We start from the raw sequence: 11,876 nt of genomic DNA, 5'->3' as shown, positions 1-11,876 counted from the left end.
AAGTAGCACTTTTAATTTCCTTTGCCTTCACAACTTGGCTATTTGATGGAAAGGGTTTAGCTTTTGGCCTGTCTTGGCTTTCAGCATGCCTTTCTCACTAAACTTAATCATTCTAGCTTTTTATGTGAAATGAGGAAAGTGGGAATCCAAGTTTTTACTTGAACACCCAGAGACCACTTTAGCATCATTAACACAATTTCAACATTTTTAGGTGTCAGGGGATAGGAATGTGATGGAGAATAGGATGAGGCTAGCCGCTGGAGCAGCCGGAACACACAACACTTTTTTCAGTTGTGTTTGTTATCTTGCATAGGCAAGTTCATAACAGCCAAAAATAATGACACTTGTTACCATTTACTGAGCACATGTGATATGTCGGGTATTTTTTTCAAAGTGTTTGCCATAGGACACCTAATTTAGTGCTCACAAAGACAAAAGGAGAAACAAATTATTATTCACCTCATTGTAAGGATGAGAAAGATGGAAGCAGAGCAGTTAAGTAACTTGTCCAGGGTAACAACTGCACCTGAACCTTGTCAATCCCCACGTGCCCTGAGTCAGCCTCAGCTCACAGCATTTTCCAAGCATATTTGAATTTTGAGTCCTCTCTGGTACACTGAGAGGCACCATACCACCAGTCCAGAACTAAAGGCTTGGAACAGAGTATTTAGGTAGTCCATGGGTAATAGTGTTGTGGGGAAACAGCCTCAAAGAGATGGTCTTTGTCTTGCGCAAAAGAAGAATTATCATGCACAGGCACTTCCCAACTCCGAATTTCTACCAGGGAACCACCCTGAATGCCTATTACCCATGTACCTCCTCACAATAATCCCAAACCGCACTCTAGCCCCCAATTTTAGAGCAAAAAAAAAAAAAATCATCAGAGCAAGTAGGAAGGAGACTTGCATAAGGTTATGGAGCAAGGGGCAGGCATTTGGTGTAGCAATTAAGATGCAAATTAAGACGTCCGCATTCCATAACAGAGTTCCTTGTTCAAGTCCTATTCCACTTCTGATTTCAGCTTCCACACACTGGGAAGCAGCACGTGGTGGCTCAAGTACTTGTATCCCTGCATCCCATGTAGGAGACACCAATGGAGTTCCAATCTCCTGACTTCTGTCTGGCCCAGCCCTGGTTGTAGCTGGCATTTGGGAAGTGAACCAAAAGATGGAAAATTTCTCACTTTATGCTCTGGTTCTCTCTTTCAAAGAAATAAAATAAATAAATAAAAATTAAAGCAAAGATTAGAGAACAAGTGAGGTACGATGCACCCCAGGATGTGCCTATAACATTGGTCTCCCACTCTCCTTTTGCACATCACCCCACCAGCAGTCCTTTCTTCCTGCTTTGGCTCAACTTTCTGCCTTCTAGGAAACTGAATTTTGATTTGAAAAATTCCAGGAAAACACTAGAAGCCTAGGAAGAAAATACCACAGAGCATGGGCACATTTTGTCAACAGGAAGGCAGGGCCACAGGTCTGTGTGGGTCAGAGGGGAGAGGCTAGGACTGGCTTAGTAAGGGATTCCAGGGTCAGATTTGAGTGGAAGGTGTAAGAAAAAGAGCACAGATTGACTTCTCTTCAAATGGGCACCAATGTAAGGAAAAGGGTGCAGAACAGATAGGAGACAAAATACGAACTTGTAGCCAGAAGGAATTTATTCAAAGAAAGCAAACTCGCAGAGTTCGACCAACTGCCAGCATATGCACAGACCAAACATGTGGTAGAGGGCCCAGACCCCAGGTGCTGGGCTTTTTATATCTTAGGTGGGCTAAGGGTGGGAGTGAGGGGACAGCAGGCCAAGGTGAGATTCTCCATACAGGTTTTTCAAGTCTGGCCCACTAGCTTCTGAACCTGAGGGAAAATGCAGTTGGTGGGGTGAGAAACAATAGGATGTGAGACTGAATTGGGATTCAAGGACAATGGATAAATTCCAACTTTATCTATCTTTTGGGCAATGAGCTAGAATAGCTGAGGCTTATGTCCTTGTTCCATCAATCCAATCCTGCCTCTGCGTGTAGATAAGGAGATGGGGTGCCGATTTCTTTCTGGCTACTCCATGCTGGTACAGTGTATACATGTGGGGCAAGGATCTGAGTGAGGATCTAAACTCAGGATCAGATTGATTAAAGAAGAGCAATCTTGTGTTGCTCCTGCCAGATGGCTTGAGATGCAGCAGTCATTCATTCCTGCACAAACCTTTGGAATAAGTTAATTATACATGGTAGAAATAGGAGCACAATTATTATTCAGATAAAAAGATATATTAGAGTCATTGCTCATGGCAGAAAAGATGGCCAAAACAAGGCAGAATTATATTGGGAATACATCTCATTAGCACATCTTTTATGCATTCGATCCCATCTCTTACTACACCCTATTTATTGGTGTAAAAGCAACATTCTTCAATCAAAAAGAAGCAAAGCCCTCCTCTCTCAGCTGTGAGGAGGTCTAGTCCCTGGTGGTTCTGGAAAACTGCTGCTGCCAATGAATCCACCTGACCCTGGAGGTGAGACAGTTGCTATGCTAGGTCATTTAGGTTTTCTTTGAGACTGAGAGATAAGCCTTCAATTTTATTTGCCTTGTCTACTGAAATGGCCAGTCTAGTAGTTCCTGTTCCATTTCTATCAAGATACCCAGCGAGATTATCAAGGATGTGAGTCCAAAATTCCTCTTGATGTGGTGGGTTAGAGGGACAGCAAATAGAGCTTGGTCTAGGGTATAGGACAAAGGAAGAAATCAGAAGGCAAGTGTACAAGTCCCTGTCCAGTTGGTGGGGAAGCAGATGCATGCCTGGTTTCCACAGATAAAGAATGGCCTTGTCTGGTCCTATGCATGTGACCATATGGTAAGAAATAACCTTTATGCTTTCATTCAGCAGGGGAATAAGATGAGTAAATCCCATAGAAATTGCATTCACTGGGTTTGAGGAGCAGTGGTGGTTAAGTAGGGGGTGGGCCTGGAAGAGTGACAACTAGGTCACTGGTGTTGTGTGGTAATGAACCCACATTGTAGGAAGAAGGAATCGAAACATGCATGATGCATTAAGGAGCCTGACCGATTAGCAAGGCCATATCAAAAATGTCTTGGACAGGTATAGCAGATGGATCCTCTGGTGTTACTTCTGTGTACAATATGGTGTTTCTTCCTTAGCCATGCTGACATTTCTTCCTGGGAACTCCAGAAGACATATGGCTCCTAGGGTTCTGCCAGAAGGATTCTGGTCCTTATAATATAAACAAGTCCATGGGCCCCTTCCAGGAGCTGTGTGGGGGTGGAGAGGGCTTGTCAGCCCTTGAGGTAAGAGTGTGTGCAGATCCAACATGAAGAGACATTAAGATTGTCTTCAAAAAAGTAGGCTAGAAGAAATGCTGATGAGAGGTATGGAAGAATTTTGGGAGAAGGGGCCGGCGCCATGGCACAGTAGGTTAATCCTTTGCCTGTGGCACTGGCATCCCATATGGGGTGCCGGTTCTAGTCCCAGCTGCTCCTCTTCCAATACAGCTCTCTGCTGTGGCCTGGGAAAGCAGTGGAATATGGCCCAAGTGCCTGGGCCCCTGCACCCACATGGGAGACCAGGAGGAAGCACCTGGCTCCTGGCTTCAGATTGGCCCAGCTCCGGCCGTTGTGGCCAAATCCAACAGAGGGAAGACCTTTCTCTCTGTCTCTCCCTCTCACTGTCTGTAACTTTACCTCTCAAATAAATAAATAAAATCTTTAAAAAAAAAAAGAATTTTGGGAGGGAATGTGGGTGAGAGGTATGTAGGGGCTTGGGACCATGATAAGAGGCAGAAGATAGCAGAAAAATATCCTCCCCAGAAAAGATAAAAGCATGCTAAGAAAAGTTTTGTATTAAAGGTCCAGCTAGTGTGGGCAATTGCTGTCAAGCCTATGGCCAAAGTTAGGACTAGGATTACAGCTTCAGACACTGAAAGAGGATGACAGCACATTTCAATATGAAGCATAAACAGAAGGTCAAAAAGGATATCTGCATAGGTGTGAAGTCACAGAGATCTCCCTAAAGCCAGCAATCTGAGATGAGGCCAGGAAGGTAGATTGGTGGAGATGAATGCCAGTAGCTTTCCTGTAGAATAATTTGGAGAAATTCGTGGAATTCAGGAACTGTCAGGGACGTGAGACGGTGATTCTGGTGTTGCAGGGAAGGTCCATCAACCTGAGAGTGGTGGGTCCTGTGGGAATAGACTTCTATAAGGGAGATGTTACTAGTTCTAATGAAGTAAAATGTACCCAGGGGGTGTGCCCCTTGAATTTGGCAGTGGAGGGGGTACTCAATATCACCTGGTAGGGCCCGCTCCATTTTGGCTTTAGAGTTGCCTCATTTTGTTTTAGATGAACCCGTCTCCAGGTTGAAAGGTAGGAGTATAATCAGAAGGTACAGAGTGAGGTTTGGGTAGATGTATGTCTGCATAGGTTCATAGTGGGAGCACATTTTGGCAAGAAGAGAGAAAGCAAGGGGAGGAGGAATAGCTTCAGAATTTTGTAGGGGACAGAAGTTAGGTGAAAGAGGCCTTCCATGGGGAATTTTGAATGGGCTTCTGGGGAGGTGATCTAATTCTTAACAGAGCTAAAGGAAGGAGTTTTACCTAGTCTAAGTGAACCTGGGTAGAGAGTTTAATTAGAGCCTGTTTTAAAATTACATTCATCTGTTCTTTTCCTGAAGGGGGGGGATGATATAGGATGTGAAAATATCATGAAATATGAAGAGAGGCAACTATTGTTGCAATAATGTGAGAAATAAATTCTGGTCCACTATCTGATTGAATAGAAGCTGGTAATCCAAATCTTGGGGTAACATTATTTAAGAGTATAGTGGAAACCTTTTTATTAGTAGCAGGGAAAGCTTCCACTCACCCTGAGAAGGTGTCCATCATAAACAGAGGTAATGTGTTAGCCTAACTGTGTCATGTGGGTGAAGTTAATCTGCCAGTCCTCCCCAGGAGTGAGCCACTGACCTGGTGAATGGGGAATGGGGGTGGCCTGATATTAGAGTTGGGGTTAAAGGTTTGGCAGATGCTATATGTTTGAGATATGTTATGCAGAGTTTCTTGTATGGCAGGAGTTAGGTGTACATGTGATCTCAGGAAGTGAAGAAGAGAGTTTGGGTTTGAGTGATAGAGTGGAGGTTTTTTAGAAAGGTTACTTGGAGAGAAGAAGACGAAGTATCAGTTTTTCACTTAGAAGCCACCATGAGGGGCTGGTGCTGTGGCTCACTTGGTTAATCCTCTGCCTGCGGTGCCAGCATCCCATATGAGCACCGGTTCTAGTCCTGGTTGCTCTTCTTCCAGTCCAGCTCTCTGCTGTGGCCCAGCAAGGCAGTGGAGGATGGCCCAAGTGCTTGAGCCCTTGCACCCACATGGGATATCAGGAAGAGGCACCTGGCTCCTGGCTTCGGGTCAGTGCAGCGCCGGCTGTGGTGGCCATTTGGGGAGTGAACCAACAGAAGGAAGACCTTTCTCTCTGTCTCTCTCTCACTGTCTATAACTCTACCTCTCAAATAAATTTTAAAAAGGAAAAAAAAAAAAAGAAACCACCATGAGTCCTGTCTAGATGCCCCTTGTCATTGGAACTGACAGACTTCTAAGTCTGAATATACAGGAGCTAAGTTAAAGAGAAAAGATGGGATAGTTTCCCCATGAGCTGTTGTTTTAGCTCTCAGATCAGCCTTATTGTTAGCTTCAGATAGGTATTGATTTCTGAAGTGGGCAGGCATACAGGTTAAAATCAATTAGGTTTGTGAGCTGGAAGACTACGCCTTCACCACAACCCTGTATGACCTCATGCCCTACCTGATACCTTTACCACGCCTCTGTGTGACCTCATGCTCCTACCTGGCCACATCTGGGTGTCCACCAGGCAATCAGGTTAATTAACCACTCCCCTTTGGAAGTGGGTTAAAAGCCTGGGACAAGGGGTGTCCGCCCCTTCTCATCTTCCCTGGCTTCTTGAACCCAGATTTATCTCTTGCCTCCCTTCTTTTCTCTGGCCTCTTGCCAGGAAGGGGCTTGCTGTAGCCCTGCGCCTCCAGGGCATGTGGCCTTTAGGCCACCTGCCCTAGGCTTCCTGGCCTAATGCTCCTCCATGTGGCTGGTTCCAGGTGCTCAGTATGAACTCAGATTTACCCCTCTCTCTCTTAGATAAAGTTTTCAATCTCCTATGCATCTTTTGAACTAAATAAAAGCTTAAAATGTACCATGCTGCCTCATTTATTGATGCCGGTATTTAGAATTCTTCTCTAAATATTAGGCAAGAATGCTCTTGGACTTATTAATATTGGGGATTTATTAATAAGCATATGGTGATATCGTGTGGCACCCCAAATTCTGGTGGTACCCCAGATGGAACTTCTGGGGAACTTTAAGGGCCACATTTTTTTAAAAATTTTTTATTTATTTGAGAGGTAGAGTTACAGACAGTGAGAGGGAGAGACAGAGAGAAAGGTCTTCCTTCCATTGGTTCACCCCCAAAATGGCCACTATGGCTGGAGCTACACCGATCCGAAGCCAGGAGCCAGGCGGTTCTTCCTGGTCTCCCACACGGGTGCAGGCGCCCAAGCGCTTGGGCCATCCTCCACTGCCCTCCCGGGCCACAGCAGCGAGCTGAACTGGAAGAGGAGCAACCGGGACTAGAATCTGATGCCCATATGGGATTCCAGCGCCTCAGGCAGAGGATTAGCCAAGTGAGCCACAGTGCCGGAAGGACCACATTTTTATTTGTATATTTTAGGGGTCACTTCCAATATCAGTTACCTTTCTGGTGTGCTTTGCAGTGAATAACAGCAACTTTTGTTAGCAGCTGGGCAGCATCAAGAAGAGTTTTAATCAGCTTGCCATTTAGTTTAAGGGTCCGTTGGGCTATCAGAAAGCCCCTTTCTTGCCATATCTGGGTATTGGAATGGCTGATATTATAAGCATAAAGGGAATCTGTATATAAATTAACTGTCTTCCCTTTGGCTAAGGTGAAGGCTCAAATCAAGGCTAACAATTCGGCCTATTGGGAGATAGTGCCTTGAGGTAGGGGTCTAGCCTCTATGACCCTATGGGGGAAAGAAGAGGCATCATCACAGTACCCCTCAATTATTGTGTACCCAGTGGAAAAGGGGGTAGTTTTAGAAGTACTGTCATCAATGAACCAATCAGGGGCTTTGGGAATAGGAGTGTTTGTAAGGTGGTGAAATGTAGTTAAGGAAAAGTCAAGGAAGTCAGGATAGGAATGGAGTTCAAGGGGATCAGAGAAGGCACTAGAGAGGAGAGTAGCTGGGGTGAGAAAGGAGCAATGATGTAAAGTAATGGTGGGCTGGGCAGGGTAGATTGAAGAATTTGGATGCGAGAAGCTGATATAGATTAAAAAACTTGGTAGCTCAGGAGGTCTTACAACCCATGGGAGAAACAAATTTGTAATGGTTGATAAAGGGTCAGCTTTTGGACCTCAGGTATTAGAAGTACTGCTATGGCCAGAACCCTTAGGCACTGGGGCTCGTCTAAATAAACCCAATCTAATTGTTTGGAGAAACAAGCTACAGGTGTAGAGTCTGGCTTTTTGGAACAAGAGACCAAGTACTTGCCTCTTAGAGCTATGCATATAGAGGAGGAAAAACTCAAGTGGGTTAAGAAGGCTTAGGGCAGATGCTTGCTGAAGAGCTTTCTTTAGGGTTTGTAATGTGGTCTCTAGGAGGGAGGTCTCTTGTAAGGGCTCATCTAGATCAACCTTGGTAGCTTCATAGAGATGTTTAGCAATAAAAGTTTGAAATCCATATGTGGAAGTATCCCACAAGTCCCAAGAAAGAGAGGAGATCATGTTTAGCACATGGGAAAGGAAGAGAGCATATCACTTGCTTTCAGGTTGGAGGAATTGCACTAGTGTCTGGCATCACGAGAAGTCCCAGGAAGGTGACAGAAGTGGAAACTAGCTGAGCCTTCTTTTAGAGATACCCTATAACCTTCTTCAGCTAGAAAGTTCAAGACTAGTGGTATGTTGGAGACACGTCTCTCAGGAGGGGCTACAGAATAGAAGATCATCAACATATTGAAGAAGGGTGCTGGGTCAAAGGTTAATAGAGGCCAAATCTGCCTGGAGGGATTGTCCAAAGAAGTGTACACTGTCCTGGAAACCTTGAGGTAACACTGTCCAGGATGGCTGTTGAGTAAGATGAATATGGGGGTCAGACCAGATAAAGGCAAAGAGTGGCTGGGAAGATGTGTTGAGAGGAATTGTGAAGAAAGCATCCTTTAGGTCCAGGATGGAAAAGAAAGAAGTTGTAGGGGGTATTTTGGAGAGGAGAGTTTAGGGGTTTGGCACACCGACATGTGGGATGGACAGCAGCATTAATATGTTGGTGGCCCTGTACTAAGTGGTAAGAGCCATCTAATTTTTTTTTTTTTGACAGAAAGTATGGTTATGTTATGGGGAAAGTGGGTGGAAATCAGTATGTTAGCTCAGAGGTTTTAGACCTCTATGGCCTTTTAAGGGAAGGGTGGGATTCTGGGGTTGAGAGGTAGGGGGAGAAAGGTCCATAATGTGAAGTATAAAGGTTTGTGTTTTATCCCCAGTGGGAATGGAGATAGATGCCCCCAGGTGGTAAAGAAGGTCCCCTGCCTAAGGAGGGGTGGAGCAGTTAGGAAGGATGAAAAAGGAATGCAAGAGAGTAGTATCTCTGAAGGAGCAATACAAGGGAGGGGTCTTATTAGGCATTTAGATAAGGCCTTTCATGCCAACAACAGAGATTGAGAAAGGAAGGAGTGGACTACAAATTCATTTAAAACAGGTAAACTAGCCCCCAGTGTCCAGCAAGAAAGAAACTCACTTATCATATACTGTGTAATATTACCCTTGGTTCCTTGGACTCATCAGTGATGTGGGCTGTGGAACTCAGGCCTCTTCATTCTATTAAAGTTTAACAGAGATGTCCTGTGCTGGAGGGATTTGAGGAGACGATTGTTTCAGAAAGAGGGGTTCCTCCCTCTGAGCAGTCCATCTTCCAGTGACTCCATTGTCTATACTAGGGATATGAGGTAGGGGGAGGCCTCAGGTTAGGATACTAATAGGGCCCAATGTCCAATATTGCCACATTTAATACAGTTCCAGGAGAGCTAGAACCTTGAGCAGAGGTAGACTTCGAGTTGAAGCAGGCCTTGACACAGTACCCTGCACTGATGCATTGATAACAGGGCTCCCAAGGGGTGGAACTTGGCTTGTGATTGGATGGATCAGAGGCAAGCATCAGAAGCTAGTTTTTTATCTGCTTCCTTCTGAGTCCTTAATTCTTCATTTCTATTGTTAAAAACATGAAAAGCCATACCTATGAGGTCCCTCTGGAGGGTTTGTGGACCATCTTGTAATTTTTGGAGTTTGCAACGGTTATCTGGAGCTAACTGGGACATAAAGTGAGAATTTAAAAACAGCCATCCCTCTGGTGAATTGGGGTGGGTGTTAATATACTTTGTCATTGCCTTTGTAAGGTGGGCCATTAATACAGTAGGGTTTTCATTGAATTCCTGGGGGACCTTTCAGAACTTCTCAAAATTAACCTGTTTATGGCTGTTCTTATCCATAGCTGGCAGCAGGCATGAGATCATGTGGTCTCGGGCCTGTAGCCCTGGATCTCCAGGTCGGTGAGTCCAGTTTACGTTAGTGTTGGCTCTGGGGACAGCTTGAGCAGCCTCTGGGTGTCTGCTTGGTGCCTGGCAATGCATTTCAGCAGCATGCTGTTTGGCAGCATGCCAGATATGTTCAGATTCATCTGGAGTTAGGCTTGAGGACAGAATGAAATAGAGATCATTCCAGGTTAAGCTATCGGACTGAATCAGGCAGAGAAATCCCTTATGATATTTGAAAGGATTCTCTGAGAATGAGCCTTGATGTCCTCAATCTGACTGAGGTCTGATGGGGGAAGGGCACATAGACCCTAACCGGTCCTTCCATTCAAGCTACCTCTCTCGAGGGGAGGAGGGTTTGGGGTTGTACAGTTAGAGTGTGCGTGAGGAGGAGATAGGGTAGCGAGAGGAGGCAGGTTGGGAGGAGGTGGGGTGGGATTGGATGAGGAATTAGGTGGATCAGCCAGAGAGCAGTTGCCAAACAGAGGCTGAGGCTCAGGAGGGCCCTGGGGTGGGTAGGGCAGAGTCATATGCAGGGTCAGGGTCACAGAGAGGAGGAGATGAGGGAGGGAATGGCAGGTGGAAATCTTACAGGGAGTTTTTCCTTCCTTGGGAAGAACTGGGTAAAGGGACTTTTGGGGAGAAGAGGGTGGAAGGGGGGCAGTTGCGTCTGCTGCCTCTGGTGGGGTGGAAGAGAAGGAGGGGCTACAAAGAGCTGGGGATGGAGTGAGCAAAGGGTGGTGATCCTGAGTCGCTGGCTTCTCAGGTGGAGGAGGGGAAGGGAACAGTGGGGAGGTAGAAAATTCAGGCTCCAGACCTCCTTCCTCCATGAGAACTTAGTGTGGAAAGTTGACCCCAAAGGAGGAAAAAAGCCTGGATGTAACAGACTTCTGTGTAAAGCTATTAAGGTAGCTGAGAATTTGGAGATCAAAAGTTCCAAATTCTGGCCATCTTGAGCCATTGTCTAATTCATATTGGGGCTAAATCTTAGTGCAGAGATGAATTAACTGCTTCCTCTTTATCTCTCCCTTTAGGCTCAGCTTGCACAAGTCTTTTAAGAGTCAGGCCAGAGGGGTGTCAGGTGAAATGTGAGAAATTTTGGATCCCACGAATTAAGCAAAATACAGCCTGAGGTCATCCCTTTCACAAGTCATCCCTGGGGAAAAAAATCACCCCAACCAAGAACTTTCATTCTGAGTCCTCGCAGAGGAGAGAGCGAATCCTCAAGCTTAGACCAGCATCCCAGTTCTAAGCTGCGGCAGATGAGCATCTTCTCCGAGCAAGGGAAACTGACAGAACACCCCAGGTCCTACAAGAGGGGATGAACCAGCCCGACCGAACACTCTGGGGCCTAAAAGGGGGATGAACCAGTCATGAGTGTTACCCCAGTGCATTAGAGGCGACGGGCCTCTCTTCCCAACCCGATGGGCTGAGAATGAGATCTGATGTCCAATGCAGCGATGAGATCTGGCAAAGTGCTCTCATCTGGGAAATGAGAAAGTGCAAGTGAGAGTGAGTGAGAAAGTGAGTGACCAAGGTGGTTCTCAACTCGTCTGGGGGGTTTTGGAGAAGTGTCTCCAAGGCCCGTCAGAATCACTCTAAGGAGGACAACTGGGGGATACCTGGAAGTTGCACCCTTCCCCGCACCCCAGGAGAAGCCAGGCCTGCCTCTTTAAAGACTTGTGCAAACTGGGCCTAAAGGGAGAGATAAAGTAGGAGCAATTACTTTGTCTCTGCACTAAGATTTGGCCTCAATATGAATTAGACAATGGCTCAAGATGGCCAGAATTCAGGACCTTTGATCTCCAAATTCTCAGCTACCTTAATAGTTTTACATTGAGGCATCTTACGTTCAGAAATGAAAGTAGAAAAGGAGATAGGCTCTTGGATACCCTGTCTGGCTGTTGGGGTCTGATCTTCACCTGGGGAATTTTGAGCCTCACCAGAGGGTGGCCCTGGCCAGAGGCTTGTAGTCTTCCAACAGGTTATTCCCAGTCCCATACATCCATGATCTCTCTCTTTAAAGGAGAATGGAGATGATAGGAAAGAATAAGTAAGAGGTGGGCAGGGATTCAAAGTCACAGGACCAGATTAACTTGGGGCTCCCCGTGGTAGTGCAGAGTGCCAGACACTCAATTGTCACTTCCTGGTCCTCACCCCAGTTGCCACAGAGAGAACAGAAGAGTTTGGAAGAAGAGGGGGAAGGGAGTCACAGCTCTTACCCTGAGCATGCAGGAGTGGCTGGTTTGGGCAAGATGCTGATCTC

This window comes from Lepus europaeus, chromosome 3 (assembly GCF_033115175.1).
Source record: "Lepus europaeus isolate LE1 chromosome 3, mLepTim1.pri, whole genome shotgun sequence".
Lineage (NCBI taxonomy): Eukaryota > Metazoa > Chordata > Mammalia > Lagomorpha > Leporidae > Lepus > Lepus europaeus.
This window is presented reverse-complemented; position numbering follows the sequence as displayed.